At 42.0% G+C, this 15,249-nt stretch overlaps 1 protein-coding gene across 7 annotated transcripts in view; it reads left to right on the forward strand.

The window, feature by feature from the left end:
• Positions 1-11,086: 11,086 nt before the first annotated feature.
• Positions 11,087-15,249, forward strand: part of Herc1 (HECT and RLD domain containing E3 ubiquitin protein ligase family member 1) — a 162,867-nt gene continuing 158,704 nt past the window's right edge. For 6 of the 7 annotated variants that reach the window (XM_050126066.1, XM_050126103.1, XM_050126079.1 and 3 more), the window contains exon 1: positions 11,087-11,235. The gene's annotated coding sequence lies outside the window, so the exon portion shown is untranslated. The remainder of the gene's footprint in view (positions 11,236-15,249) is intronic. The other variant, XM_050126074.1, reaches the window with a different exon arrangement.

The raw sequence follows: 15,249 nt of genomic DNA on the forward strand, positions 1-15,249 counted from the left end.
CATGGGCATAACACTTAGCTTTTGGTTTTCTATTCTCCAGTGTTTCTTCCTGACAATAAAGTTTTATGGCTAGAGACAGAAGTTTGACTGATTTGGCCTATAGGCTATAGCTGGCCAACCCTTAAATCAGAATATCATCATTTATCACATCTTAGTAACTTTGTAGAGTTATTTTATGGCTTTAGTTTGCAAACCAAAGAGTCTCTTCCCATCTCTGTAGGTCACTGGATGACTTGCTCTGCTCAAAGTTTGGTCACATCTTTCACTGTCTGTCTGCAGTTAATGCATCACTGCCTTACACAAGCAGACCTATTTATCGTTGTTCCCTCAGTGACTTTGGACACTTTATTCCTAAGTGTGTGTGCATGTGTGTGTGTTCACGGATGCTCATTGAGGCTTGTCTCTTTTGGACTTTAATGTAGGATTCAGCAGAGTTCACCGAGTACGGGGATAACAAGGAGTGTTTTGCATTTTGCTAGAAAGAGACAAAAACCTTATTTGGTGGATTTGTCGGGTGCAGGGGAAGAATGAACGGGGCAGCTGTGAGTTTCAGATGTCGTTCTTTCCTTCCGCACAAACTTCTTGAGTTCCAAGTGGGCGGGACCGGTCTACCTTCTGTAGCCCAAACTGACTAAGAACTAACTCATTACAGATTGACCTTGAAGGTATGATCCTCCTGCCTCTGCCTCCTGACTGTTAAGACTACAGGTCTGTCCCAGTTGGCTCAGCAGCTCAGTAAGGCCAAGTCAGAATATAAAAGATGTAGTAACTAAAAGGAGGTGCTCTCAGTCCTTTAGGAAACAGAATCCCTATGGAGAAGGAAAGGGCAGGACAGATACATCTTCATAAGAAATTTTGTGTTTGTTCATTTGGGGATTTTGGTGTATTTTTTTAAATTTTGTTTTGTTTTGATTTAAGGGGGCAATGGGGAGACTATAGCTCTGGGCAGCCAAGACGTGGTGTCTAAGGTCCAAGAACTGACTGAACACGGGCAAAAGATAGGGGAAGTTGACAGTGTCTATTATTTTACCAGTTTTCTTAGAACTTGTTATTCATGTATTTTCACTAGTTCTCCCTGGTAAGAAAGTAGGACTTGGTTTGTAGTCTAGGCGTCCAAGAGTGACAGAGCCGTGCTTAAATCCCAACCTTGCTATTATTTATTAGTCGGTGACTTTCATAGATTTACTTCCGAATCCCAGGCTCACTTTCCATATATAAACAGAATATGTATATATGTATGTATTTTTGTATGCATATACATATACCATGTGCCTTCTTAGGGAACAGTTTATATTAAAATCATAAGACTCATATTTCATTCACCATTCCATAATTACATTTCTCAATTTCCCACTTTCCACTTATTTTGCATTGTTTTTCTTACTGGTTTATTTTAGTAAGTTCTGAATTGTAGCTCAAGGGCAGATTCAGCTTACAGCCTGTAGGGGAAGTAAAAGATACTAATGCCTATGAATGGCTCCGCACAGAGCCCAGCACATTGTTGGATAATCTCAGTAATTTAAAGCGTTAGAGACATTCAAGTCAAAGAGAAGAGAAACCTCAGCTGATCTTTCATATGAATTTTGCAGGCAGACTCTGTGGGAGGTTCAGATCTAGCCAGGTGTGTCAGCTTTAATCACTGTGTCGAAACACCCCAACAGAAAACAGCTGGAGGGAGGAAGGACTGATGCTGGCTCGCAGCTCCTAAGTCTTAGCTCCATAGTTATTGCTCTCTGTTGTGCTGGACCACAGTGAGGCAGAGATCTTAGCAGGAGGGCTTGTGGAACTGAGTTCTGAGAAGCAAAAAGAGGAAGAGGCCCAGGACAAGGTAAATCTTTCAGACAGGCCCCAGTGACCCATTTCCTTCAAGAAGGTCCCACCTCTTGAATTCGAGAGATTCAGTCATTGTTTAAATCAGAGGCCTCAGGATCCAAACATTGACTCCTCCAGCAGGGGAACCAAGCCTTCTGCAGTGAGTCTTCTAAGGGGACATTATATAACAAAACTCTAAGACTCATCTTTCATTTTCCATCCCATAATCATACCGCTCCCTTTCCTGCTTTGCATTATTTCTCTTACAACTTACTTTAGGAACTTTTACATTACACCCCAGCTACCCCCTCTATGTCAGAGATACAGGTTGGAGGGTCCTTCCCTTTGTTGTTTTTGCTTTCTCAAAATCTTCTGTTGCCAAAGGCAATCCTGAAATGAAAGGTGTTTCCTTTTTCAGGCAACAGGTATTTAAGATAATGCTGTACTGAGTGTTGGCTGTGGGCCAGGCAATGAGGTATGAATCTTACATGGATTCTTTAATCTTTACAATAGCTCTATAAATAGGGATTAGCTCAGGTTTATGGAGTGGCATATGTTCATCTTGATTTTTAAATGAAATGCTTGAAAATGCTTCAAGAAGTTTTACAGTTCAGATGTACAAGAGGCCACAGGTTCAATTCTCAGCACCAACAAAAATGAGGAGGAAGAGGAGGGAGGGGGAGAGGCAGAGGATATGGGGGAGAGGTCTTGGAATATCAGTAAAATATATCAGCTGTCATTGCTGCTATTATTTTTCATAAAAGAAAGGAGAAGTAGAGGTGATGATTGTTTGGGCTTCTCATGTTTAAAGTCATGGGGCAAGAATGTTGATGAAGGATCTGAGATGAACATTCTTTAACCTATGTTAGAGTTTCACTATGTTCCACAACATCGTGATTGACATGACATTCACTAGTTGATTAACATACTAATCAATTAGGGTTCCATCTTTAGGGTTTAGGCCTTTTCTAAAGATGGAAATGGTGAGATGTAAAACTTGGAAGTGAGTTCTGGTTATGTTGATGCTCTTGAAGTGATGGGTACCCAACTCTTAATCAACAGTTTGTCTTTGTCTGGATCTCTGGTGCTAAATCTCCTTCAGTTTTACCTAAGCAAGTTCCATTTGAGCTTCTGTCCCTTGCTACCAAGAATCCTGGATCTGGATAACATGGACAATGGAGGGCGACAACTAAGCTGAACTCTGTTGATTCTGATTACACTTTGGTTTATGCAGTTCCTTGTGCCTTGAATGTTCCCTATTCTCACAAGTCCAGACTGACCGCTCAATTTCAAAACTCTACTTCTCATTAAAGGTCTCTGATCCTACCTGCTAGAATTCAGCTACCCCTCTTAAGCCTTCTAGTTCTTTAAAGGGAGGGAAAGGAGCGGCTTTGTGTGCCCAGAGCTTTCCTGGTATGTGTCATGATTATTTGTGTATACAGGCTCTAGAACAAGGACTTGCCTTGTCTATCTGCTTAGTCGTGGAGAACTCTATAAATCCTTCACCCCATGTCCCTCTGTCCCCACATTTCTCATTGTCCTTCCTTAGCATCAATTTCCTATCCCCTGCTGTGGAGTGAGAAATTAATCACTTGTGCCTTCCCCCAGCTTGTGCGCCTGTGTGTGTGTGTGTGTTTTCTTTTTTCTCTTCCTTCCTTCTGGTGCTGGGGACTAATACGTATAAGGAAAACATTCTAGTTCTTAGCTAAATCTCCAACTCCTTTGTTTTTATTTCTTGATAAAGTGTTGCTCACACTCAGCTAAAACTCATATTCCTCTTGTCTTGAGGCCTAAGTGATGGGATTACAGGGCTGCCCTCTCATGCCTGACTTACTAGTTGTGTTTTAATGAAGAAATAGTCATAAACTGTTGTGAAAAAATTAATCAAAATTGATTATTAGGGACCAGACAGATGGTTCAGCAGTTAAGAACACTTGCTGCTCTTCCAGAGGACCTGAGTTTAGCCACATCAGATGGCTTGAAACTATAACTCCAGCTAGCCCCAGAGGCCTCTGGCCTCCATAGACACCTGCATTCATATCCATGTATGCAGGATCCTTGAACAGTCCTGGAACCCTGACTAGGGGTGATGAGAAATGAAGAAAGGATGAAAACACATGGAAAAACTGGGGTTGGGTGATATGGGCTCTCAAATGGAGAAGCCACAGCACTGGAAGCTGACAATGTTTATTAAATACAGTCGAACAAGGAGGTAAGGCTATTAACACACAGCTGAAATGGTGATGTGGTTATTAGCACGCAGCTGGAAAGGGGGCGGGGTTATTAGCACGCAGCTGGAGTTATTGCAAACAGTGAATAGGGAGACAGGTTTAGCTAATCTTGATAATAGCAGTCTCTGCAGGGAAGTAATCTTCAGGCAGTGGGAAAGTTTCAGGGACATTTTCTGTACATACTGTCAACATTCACACTCAGACCCAAGGAAGGCTTTGCTAGCCATGCCTCTGAGCCTCACCTGGGGAAGACTTTGCCACTCCTATAAGGCTGAGGCCTTGGGGTCCGTGACATGTCAACAAAACACATTCCTCTTAGGACTTCACTTGCTCCCTACACACATGTGTGCGTGTGTAAATATATACATATCTGTATATGTATATACATATACACAATGCATTCACATATATACACTTAATTAAAAGTAATAAAAATTATTATTGTCAAATATGATGGTCCTGTATGCAGTCTTAGCACTCAGGAGGCCAGGGTAGCAAGATTGGGAGTTTGAGACTAGTAGGGGCTATAGTAGGAGTTTAGACCAACTAGAATAGCCTAAGAAGACCCTGTCTTAAAAACAGTTATGCCCTTAAGCCAAACACCCACCGGCAATCCCAGTACTTTGGAAGTAGGGGCAAGAAGATGAAGCATTCAAGGCCAGCTTCAGTTTCATAGCAAATTCAAGACTAGCCTAGTCTTCATGAAACCCCACCTTCCTCCAAAACCCAAAAGAAATGGCAAAATCAGTTTTTTAACTAAAAGGTAAAAATGATTATTGTATTCCAGGCTTAGGCAATGTCCTGTAAAGGAAGTTTTCACTCTTGTTTAGCAGATTGTCCTGACATGAGTGGTATTTCGCTGAGGATACAGAGTTCAACTAGGAACTCTGTATGATTTACATGCAACAAGAAGGAATTTTACTTCTAAAAGAAGTACTTGCCAATCTTGGGTCCTATTTTTGTATCTCTGCTTCCTTTTAAACCTCTTTGGCAAATGAGTTACCTTTAGTGAAAAAAAGAGGTAATGAGTGTATTCTCATATGTAGACACATTTGACAAAAATTCTAGGAAACTTTTTGGCTTGGAGATTTTTTTTGGAGAACACATTATTATGAGAATGTGTAGCTTTTATATTTAGCCACAAGCTTGCTTCTGTAACTCTACTACCTAGACGAAGTTCTCTGTGTTCAGCAAATCTCCTTTCTTTGTTCTGTGAATATTGTTAATTCTTCACTGTTTTTTTTAGTTTGTGTTACATTGCTTTGTCATGCTGGCTATTTTCCATGCAAGTTTTGTCTCCTAAAAATACATATCAAGTTGATATGCCCCTGATGTTGATATGTAGCTGAGGATGACTTTGAATGCTTGACCCTCATGCCTCCACATTGCAAGTGCTGGGACCATGGACACATTCCACTACACTCCGTTTTCTTGAAATTAATTTTAATTGGCCTGTAGGGTTATTCAGTTCCAAGTTTTCCTTATCCCTAGAGAACATAGTGATGGCACATTCAAGAGGACCTACTAAATTAGCCATTAAAAGTCTATAAATATCAAGGTACAATAAACATCCCACCCTTCCTGACATCCTTCCCTTGAGGAGCAATAGTGTAGTATCAACAAATTTCAGAAGTTGAGCACCTAACAATTCAGCTTTTTTTCTTTTTTCTTTTTAAAGACATGATCTTACTACAGAATTGTGTAGAATAGGCTAGCCTCAAAGCGCAGCAGACCCTCCTGCCTCTGCTTCTTCCTCTGCCTCTTTTTTAGTAACAACTAATGACACACATAGAGTGATGAACTCACTATAGGGGTAAGAACACAATTCTTGACTGTTTAGCTCTGTGTTCATGCACATGCTTTGAACCCCTACAGTTCTAGCATATTACAGATAGGAGATGTTTGATAGTTGCAATAAATGACTGATATACTTTCAGAGGTTTTTCTTTTTCAAGTGGAAATATCATGACAAATCAAGTGTTAATAGCTATCTTGGGTTGGAGTATAACTCAGTTTCAGAGTGCTTGTTTCATGTGCATGAGGCCCCGGGATCAATTCCACGTTCTGTAAAAATAATAAATCAATACAACAAGACGGATCTTTTAGGTTTCCTCTCCCTGCTGAGCAGGGGCAAGAACTCTTGAGTTAGATCACAGATACTGCACAAAACAAAACGAAACAGCTGGATGTGGGCGCACACCTGTAATCCTAGCACCTGGGTATCTGAGGCAGGAGGATTTCAAGTTCAAGGGTAATCTGGGATACATTGTGAAATTCTGTCTGAAAGAACTAAGAACCAAAGAAACCTGTAAATATGTATAAATAAACTATAGGGTAACAAATGTAGGTACTGCTACCATTTTTTCAGAAACAGCTCTTGGGTTCTGGCTATGATGTTACCTGGATTAGGAGACTGGCCAAAGGAACCAAGCGTGTGAAGTGGAATGTATTCTCTTTCTGGGGTTTAAACACAAGCTGTAAGGACAAAATGTTTCTAGTCGTGATACTGATTTGTTTCCTCCATTTATCCTGTCTTTCTTCAAAGCTAATAGGTGTATGTAATGACTCCACACCAAAGATTCTTTTCTGATGGTTTAGGAGATATGTATTTAATTAGAACAAAGCAGAATTCACAATCCACAGCAGAGCAATTTGCTGAAGTCAGTCTGGAGCTCATTTTCAGATCACCGTCATGAAATACCTTCTGTCAGACTTTTAGCTTCTTTTGCCTTTCCTTTCACGGTTTCCTCCCCTACACTGTTTTTATTTGTACTACCATCATGTGGTATTGTGATCTATTCTCTTCTTCCCATTTCCTCCATTGGGCCAGAAGCTCGTTGAGGGTCCATACTAAAGCTTGTTCAACAGTCTGTTTCGAGCCTTCGACAGTGTCTGGCTGAAAGTCATTCAGTGAAATGTGGTAAGTGAATGAGTGAAGACGTCTCTAGTCTCCTATGTTATTTGACTTTAATGACTTTTTTTTTTGATAGAGTCTTATTGTCCCTCTGGCTAGCCTGGAGCTCTCTACGTAGACCAGGCTAGCCTTGAACTCACAGAGATTGCGTGCCTCTGCCTCTCAAGTGCTGGGACTAACAGTGTACATAACTACACCTGACTTTTTGACTCTTATACTTTTCTTTTGGTTTTTTTTTTTTTTTTTTTATCTTGAGACAAGGTTTCTCTGTGTAACAGTTCTAGCTGTCCTGGAACTAGCTCATGAAGACCAGGCTGGCCTCAAACTCACAGAGATCCGCCTGCTTTTGCCTCCCTAGTGCTGGGATTAAAGGCGTGCACCACCACCGCCTGGCTCCATTCTTAGACTCTTTTCTTTCTTTTTTAAGGTTCTTCAGTTAAGTCTTCTTTTTAAAAATTGTTTTTATTGCTTATACTCTTGAGTAAGCAGAAAACCCATTTATTCACGGACTGTGGAAGCTGGGGGCAGATAGGTTGCAATTCCAGGACTCCTCTCTATGGGTTCTTGTTTCTCTGATTTTACTTCCAATTTAGCTGTAATTTTCATTTAAGAGCTAAACATATCTTATAGGCAGATGCAAGATAAAAATTGCATATTCTTCTGATTTTCCTGTTCCTGTCTGTGGTGTGGGAGTGCAGAATGTGCCATGAGATGGCAATGATCACGTGTGAGAGGGGGAAGACTTGCCTCCTGGTGCAGCTAGTGTGTGCTGCTCACAGAGCTATCAGGACGAGGTCCTAGCATGCTGCGTCTTGGCCTTGAAAGCCCTTTTCCACTTCTCCCAAGTACAGTGTTTTCTTCTAGGGGAGAGCTATATAAAACGAAGTGGTATAGCTGGAAGAACGATGCCAATCAGGCTTTAGCAAATGTTTAGGAAAAGCAATGTAGCCAGAGTAATAGGGAAAAGAAGTTAGAGTTTCCTTGATAACATTAAGTAATAATTGTATGTGAGGCAGAGAAATGGCTCAGCTTCTTTTAGAGGACCCAAGTTCAATTGCCAGCACCTACATGGTGACCCACACAGCAGAATATGATGCCAGTTCCCAGGCAACCCAGTACCCTCTTCTGGCCTCTTTGGACACTGCCTGCAGGTGGCACACAAGTATATAAGGGTCAAACACTTATACACAAAAATAATAAATAAAAATTAAAAAATAATTGTGTGCAGTTGAGCTCAATTGTATTTAGTTCTTTGCATATGCCCCTCAGGGAGGAGGCTAAACAGAGGGAAAAGGAGGAGAATTCTTTTTTTTTTTTTAAAGATTTATTATTTGTTTTATTTATATCTATGTGTGCCTGTCTGTGGTGGTGGTGGGGTATGCACATGTGAGTGCAGGTATCTGCTAAAGCCAGAGGTGTGAGATCTCTCTGGAAGTTGTGAGCTACCTGACATGGGTGCTGGGAGCTGAACTCAAGTCCTCTGCAAGGCAGTGTACTCTTTAACAGCTGAGCTTTTCTCCATCCCTAGAGAAAATGAATCTAATTGACTGTGTGTGTGTGTGTGTGTGTTTAGGTCCGAGACCAACTTTGTCAGCATTAGGTATTTTCCTCAGTTGCTCTCTGCCTTTTCTTACTACTGTGCCCTGGCTAGCCTGAAACTCTCTAAGTAGACCACTCTAGCTGAAATTCACAGAGATCCACTTTCCTCTCTCTCCCCAGTACTGGGCCCATCCACCTTTTTTCCCAAGACTGAATCTTTTGCCAATCCTATACCTCACTGATCCTGTATATTGGTTGGCCATGGCAAACACTTTACTACCAAATGAGCCATTTCCCTAGCCCTTAACTGGCTAGTTACTTGACTTGTGATACAGCTTCTTTCTTTTTTCCAAAACAGATCTTCCTATGTAGTTCAGCCCTTTCTACATTGCTTAGAATTTGAAGTCCTCGGCCTCAGCCTCCCCTGTGTTGGGATTTCAGATGTACGTCACTACAGCCTGACAAACAGAGTCTTTTTCTTTCTTTTTTTTTTTTAAATTTACTTTTACATTATGTTCATTGGTGTTTTGCCAGTTGTGTCAGGTTGCCTGGAACCAGAATCACAGACAGCTGTGAGCTGCCACGTCGTGGGTGCTGGGAATTGAACCCAGATCCCCTGGAAGAGCAATCAGTGCTCCCAACCACTGAGCCATCTCTCCAGCCCCCAGAGTCCTTTTCTTGAGAGAGCAAAAGCACTGCAGTTTTATAAGCTCAGGGGAAATGAATGTTGTGAAGGTTTGTGGGTGTCCTAGATGACTGTGTCATCAGGAAGTTAAAAGAAGGACAAGGACTTGGGGCACGTGTAATAGCTCAGTGGCCGAGCTAGTACTTAGAGCTTGTGAGACTTGGGGTCAATCTCTAGCCTTAGGTGAAGAAGAAGACGACAGGCTTGTTAGACTTGAGTCAGTTTTACACATTGAAATCATAAACAGCACTTGCAACAATGCCATCACTCCATGCTTATCTGCTCCTATAGCTAGTTCACTAGAGTTTATTTTATACACAGGAACTTATATGCACCATTAGAAGTTCCACTTAGTGATTATCGCATATGTAGCTGAAACTTTGCATCTATCTTATTCCTTAGAAGAACTCTGCAATAATAACTAATATTCTAAATGGACAGGTTAGGAACTGAGGTTCAGGGAAGTCAAACAAGTCAAATTCACACACTTGAGAGTCCAGAATTGTTGCTTTTGTCTTTGGGCTAAATTGATATGACACACACGTCTCCAATTGAACCAAAAGGATATTTTTCTTTTTCTTCTTTCCTTCCTTCCTTCCTTCCTTCCTTCCTTCCTTCCTTCCTTCCTTCCTTCCTTCCTTCTTCCCCCCCTCCCTTTCTCCCTCCCTCCCTCCCTTCCTCCATCACACTTCCTCCTCCTTCTTCCTTTTTATCACTAGGCAGTCTTGGCTGGCCTGAACTCTGTATGTGGACTAAAGGGATCTCAAATTCACATAGATCTGTTTCAAGTGCTGGGATTAAAGGCATTTGATATCACCACACCAGCTGCTTCTCCCTCCCTCCCTCCCTCACGCACACGGACACTTATATGGCTTGTATACGTTGTTATCATGTCTCCTGTGCCTCTGAGTCAGATACCTGCTCCACCCCCATCTATATCTTCTGTTCTATATAATTGGTGCTCAGCAAAAACAAATTTTAAAAGAGATTTTATTTTCTAAAATTACCTATATGTATGAGTGTGGGCACATGAGTGTTCCCGCAGAGTTCAGAAGAGGGTGTTGATGTTTGTGGACATCCTGACTTGGGGCTGAGAAGTGAGTTCAAGTCCTCTGTAAGAGCAATAAGCCCTCTTAACCGTGGAGCTCTCTTTCCATCTCCTCAGGAAAACATTTTGATGAAGGTAGTTACAAAGGTGAGGTCGGGAGTTCTAAGAATAGAGCATTCAACAATTTGATTTAGCACCTACATCTGTGCTAGGCACTGGGGCTAGATGATCGAGCCAGTCAGCGTCCTCTAAGTTCATCATTGTATAGGTCTGGGCCATGACCTTTAGCTAAAGGTCAATTCTCCCGTGGTCCTCAGATACAAATAACTGGGCAGAAGTAGGTCAAGTTACACTTTCTGGGGCTTGAACTTCACCAGCCATAAGGTGAAGCGCCATCTGTCAAGGGAGATAAAGAGCGTAGTGCGCCCCAAGCTCAGCCGAGATAAAGGGGTGTGGCGACTCGGCCCGGCCCCAGTTTTTCCTCGAGGTCCTGGGCGGCCCCGATTCCCCGGCAGCTCTCGGATTCGGGACAGTCGGAGCCTCCGGTGAACTGTCCCGTTCGGGCTCGCTAGCTCCATCAGCGCCCTTTGTGAAAAATCCCCAATTGTCAGTTCCCTACGGAACAGCAGTGACTTCGTGAGGACTCAAAGGGAACACACGGGACGGAGAACCCACACGGGGTCTCCCGAACCCCAAAGGTCTCACCGCTTTGAAACCCTTACACCCTAAACCGGCGTCCCCGCCCCTCCCCTCTTCTCACGTTGCCTTCCTCCTCCCGCGCCCGGCCCGGAGGAGGCAGGACCAGCGCCCCGGATCTCGCGAGAGTTCCCACAAGTCCCGCGAGACTCGCTCGCCGCTGCCGCCGCCGCCTCTTACGTCTTTCCCTTTGACAAGTCGCCGGCGCTGCAGCAAAAATATAAAGGACGCGGCTAGCGCAGCCGCTGGCCAGCCAGGTGCCGGGCGCTGGAGCCGCACCCCACCGCCGCCAGCCCCCGACCCGCGTACGGTAACAACGCTTTCTTTTTCACCATCTGGACCTCCCGTGTGTGTGCTCGGTTGGCCCAGCCGGGCCACTCGGGGCCGTTCCCGGGCCGCCCGCCGAGTGGGACTGCCGGCTCCCTGTGGACGGCGGGCGGAGGCCTGAGGAAGCCCCGGCCCCTCGGAAGCCTCTTAGAAGCCGAGCTACCCGCGGGAGGGCCGAGGGACCCGCCCCTGAATAGGCTCGCTGCCCTCGTCCCTTGGCTCCTCAGGGGTTGCGTCTGTGACCTTCTCCCCTTTATCCGCTAACGAGCGCTGCTCCCTTAGCCGGGACTGGGACCGGGGAGCGGCTCTCCGCGCTCTTCGTCTTGGGGAGTCGCGACTCCTGTGCTCCCGGTCGCCGGCAGACTTCGGAGGGGTGGAGGTTGAGACGATGTGTCTTTCTTGTCGTCTGTGCCTTTGGGTGGAGGCTGCTCATCCTTTCGGTAAACCTTCCTCCAAATCTCTCACCCGATAAAATAACAGTTTCTAAAGACTTGGCCACCTGGAGCGGAGACGGGAAGACTATTGTGTAGTCTCCGGAGTGAGAGGTGGATGGTGGTGATGACAGGAGCTATCCCAGGGAGCAGTGATGGGTGGCGGGTTCCCGGGAGACACGAGGACAGAAGCTTGGTTCTTACCTCTCCCTGTAGGTTATGTAAAGACGCGCTGTGTGTGTGTGTGTGTGTGTGTGTGTGTGTGTGTGTATGTATGTATGTATGTATGTGTGTGTATATGTATGTTAACTGTGGAGCATAAGGATAGAATCTGCGTTTGCATTAGTTTCAAAAATGTCTGTAATACTTTGAAGGTGTATATAGGTAACCAAATAACAAAAGTGATAAATTTCAACGAATTAGCAACCCATCTCCAGAGAGATAACATTTCACTATTAATATTTTGGTATATTTCTAATAGGCCCTTTACGTTTTGGTTAATAGTACTTGGTTCGTCCTTGAATGGTACATCCTCATTTTATGTGTGTTCCCCTAATGATTTGTTTTGCCATTCCTTTGGCCCACTTGATTAAACCGGTCACTTGTTCATTATCACCGTCTGTACTCTGCCATCACCATCTTTTATTATGCCTTCTTCCAAAACGATTTTTTGCTCAAATGGCTTTAAAAATCAAATGTTAACATTTTTCTTTTTGGATTTAATACCTGAATATTTTTTGCTTACTTACTTGTTTTTTTTTTAATTTTTTTTTAATTTTTATTTATTTATCATGTATACAATATTCTGTCTGTGTATATGCCTGCAGGCCAGAAGAGGGCACCAGACCTCGTTACAGATGGTTGTGAGCCACCATGTGGTTGCTGGGAATTGAACTCAGGACCTTTGGAAGAGCAGGCAATGCTCTTAACCTCTGAGCCATCTCTCCAGCCCTGAATATTTTTATAGTTTTGTTTGTGATGAGTCCTCTAAATTGGGCCAGTATTTATGCAAAGCAAAAGCAATATTAATTACGATGAGAAGAAAACTAAGCTTCAAAGTTTTTAAAAATTGATGGTGATGCCCCTTTGATTATAGGTTTTCATACCTGTGTGCTTATACCAGCAAAAGTGCATGTCCTGTGTGCCTGTATTGTGCATAAATGCACACAAATGTTATACATGTTTGTCCTCTATACCTGTACACACATTTGTATATCTTAGAAATAAACTAAAATATTTTGTCATATTATTTGAGAAAGAAGCAGCATTAGGGCAAAGAACAGTCAATTATAATATTTTCCCCAAATCACATGACAGGGTTTTGTGACAGAAAGTTATCTAGGGAGGTTGGAAACTTGGCACCTTTCAAAAATAGGATAGATTGTCAGTTGTCATTGGATGGATGGCCTGTTAAGGCCTCCTGTAATTAGTAGCTTTTATAAATTTTGCTTCCTGTATGGTTCTTATCACTTCTTAAATTTTCAGTCTTGCCATTTACATGTGACACTAATCCATTGATTTCTCCATGCAGACATGCTTGTGGCGTGTGGAGGAGAAAGCAATGGAAATGCATCACTTAATTTGCTCATTAACATAAACATGTATGAAAATATCATCTTGTTTAAATGGGTTTCAGAGAATATGTTGTTGATTGGGCTGTACTGGTTATTAGAAGTTGCAGGTAACAGATAGTGAAGAGCCTTAGTATATTAAGAAAAATGACTGGGTGCAGTGGACAGCTGATTTTTAAGTTTGGTTTTTTTAGAATAAAAGTGACAATGGTGATGTATTTTGGGATAAGGTGAAGCTTGTGTTAAGTAAAAGCATAACTGAAGCAACAGTTGAATTATAGGTAGAGGTAGAATGGTCAAGATTTCCAGGCCAGTCTTGGCTACATTGGAGATACGATTTCAAAAAACAATGAAGAAACTCTTAAAATTTTGTAGGTAGACAACCATAAAAGGAACAAACAGTCGAACAGAAATTTTTTAGTTGTATATAAAACTTTGCCTTAATGTACTTATAAAACAGTTTGTTTTGGATACCTCCTAGATATTATCAAGATCTTGAACAGAAATTATTGACTAAGTCATTTAAAAAGAAGATTATAAATTTAGCAAAGTCACCTAAGCTAGTTTTTTTTTTTTTTTTTAAACTGAAAGGAGCATGAAATAGGTACTTAAAAGATGCCCTTTTGGTTATCTTATTTTTTTTCTGCTGGCCCTGTAAATGAATAGGAATATTAAATTTTAGAGAAGCTCTATCAGCAAGTAAGTATGATGGTTGAAACAGACGATGGTTCTAGGTTTTATTTTTAATTTTTTTTCTTTTTGAGACAGGATCTTATGCAGCTTAGGCTGCTTCTAACTCTGGCTGAGACTGCTCATGAGCTCATCATGATCCTCCTGCTTCCACTTCCCAGGTGCTGAGGATATGGAGAATATTGATGTGTAGTACCATGCCTGGCTTGATTTGTTTGCTTGGTTGGTTTTTTGAGTTTTTTTGGTTTTTGTTTGTTTGTTTGTTTTGGTTGACGGTGCCGTGTGCTGTGTAGACCAGGCTGGCCTTGAACTTGTAGAGATCTGGCTGCCTCTGGATCCAAGTGCTAAGAGGCCTCACTGCTGGCTAATTGCTAAGTTTCTCATGACTTTTTGAGTATTAGTCGTTGATTTTGTAGAAATCCTCTCATTTTGGCTTATTTGATAGCTTTCTCATGATTAGATTGAAATTACTCATGTTTTCACTGTAGCCATGATACTGTGTCAGTGCATTTTATGGGGCTCATAGTGTTGATGTGTCTAGTTACTAATGATATTTTAACCTTGATTACTTTGTTCTGATGACTTCTGCTAGATTATTCTAGGTGAGGTTACTTTTTGTCCCTTTGTATTCTCGTTGACGTATTAATATATTTTCTTGTAGGAGATACTTCAGAACTATAGATAGGTGGTTTCTTTCAAACTTTCTCCTCTTGTTTGTAGCATACATTGTGGAAGTATTTGTATTTTCCTCATTCTTACATTTATGAATTGGACTTCATCTATAAAGGATTCTCCCTTTCTCACCCATTTGTTAATTTGTTTTAGTATGGTGGTGTGGGTATTTGATTCTACTGACTGTTATCCAATATAATAGTATTATGTTGCTCACATTGTTCCAGCTTTGGCCTCTGGGAGCTTTTCTAGTTCCACCTTTTCCTGTCTCAGGAAAGTCCTGTAGAAGAGAGGAACAAATAAAAACTATGTATGTTATGTATATGAAGGTGTCATAATAATCCCCATTATTTTGTATGCTAAACTGAAAAGTTAATATAATTTTTTTCCATTCTGCTTTCACAGGCTAGTAATATCCAGCCTGTTTTCTTATCCCAGTCCTGGGATTAACCACTTCTCCTGGGAGTTCTGGTACCTTTTATTGGAGAATAGTACTTAAAGTTGAGCTTTGGATACTTATTCCTAGGCCTTTGGATAAATTGGGAAGTATATTTAAAAAGCTGGCCCTCCTTATGTAAGGATTGCACGTCATAGATTCAATGGACATGATTGAAAATATTTGCAAAAAAATTA

Source organism: Alexandromys fortis, unplaced genomic scaffold (assembly GCF_014885135.2).
Source record: "Alexandromys fortis isolate MF-2015 unplaced genomic scaffold, M_Fortis_MF-2015_v1.1 scaffold_22, whole genome shotgun sequence".
NCBI lineage: Eukaryota > Metazoa > Chordata > Mammalia > Rodentia > Cricetidae > Alexandromys > Alexandromys fortis.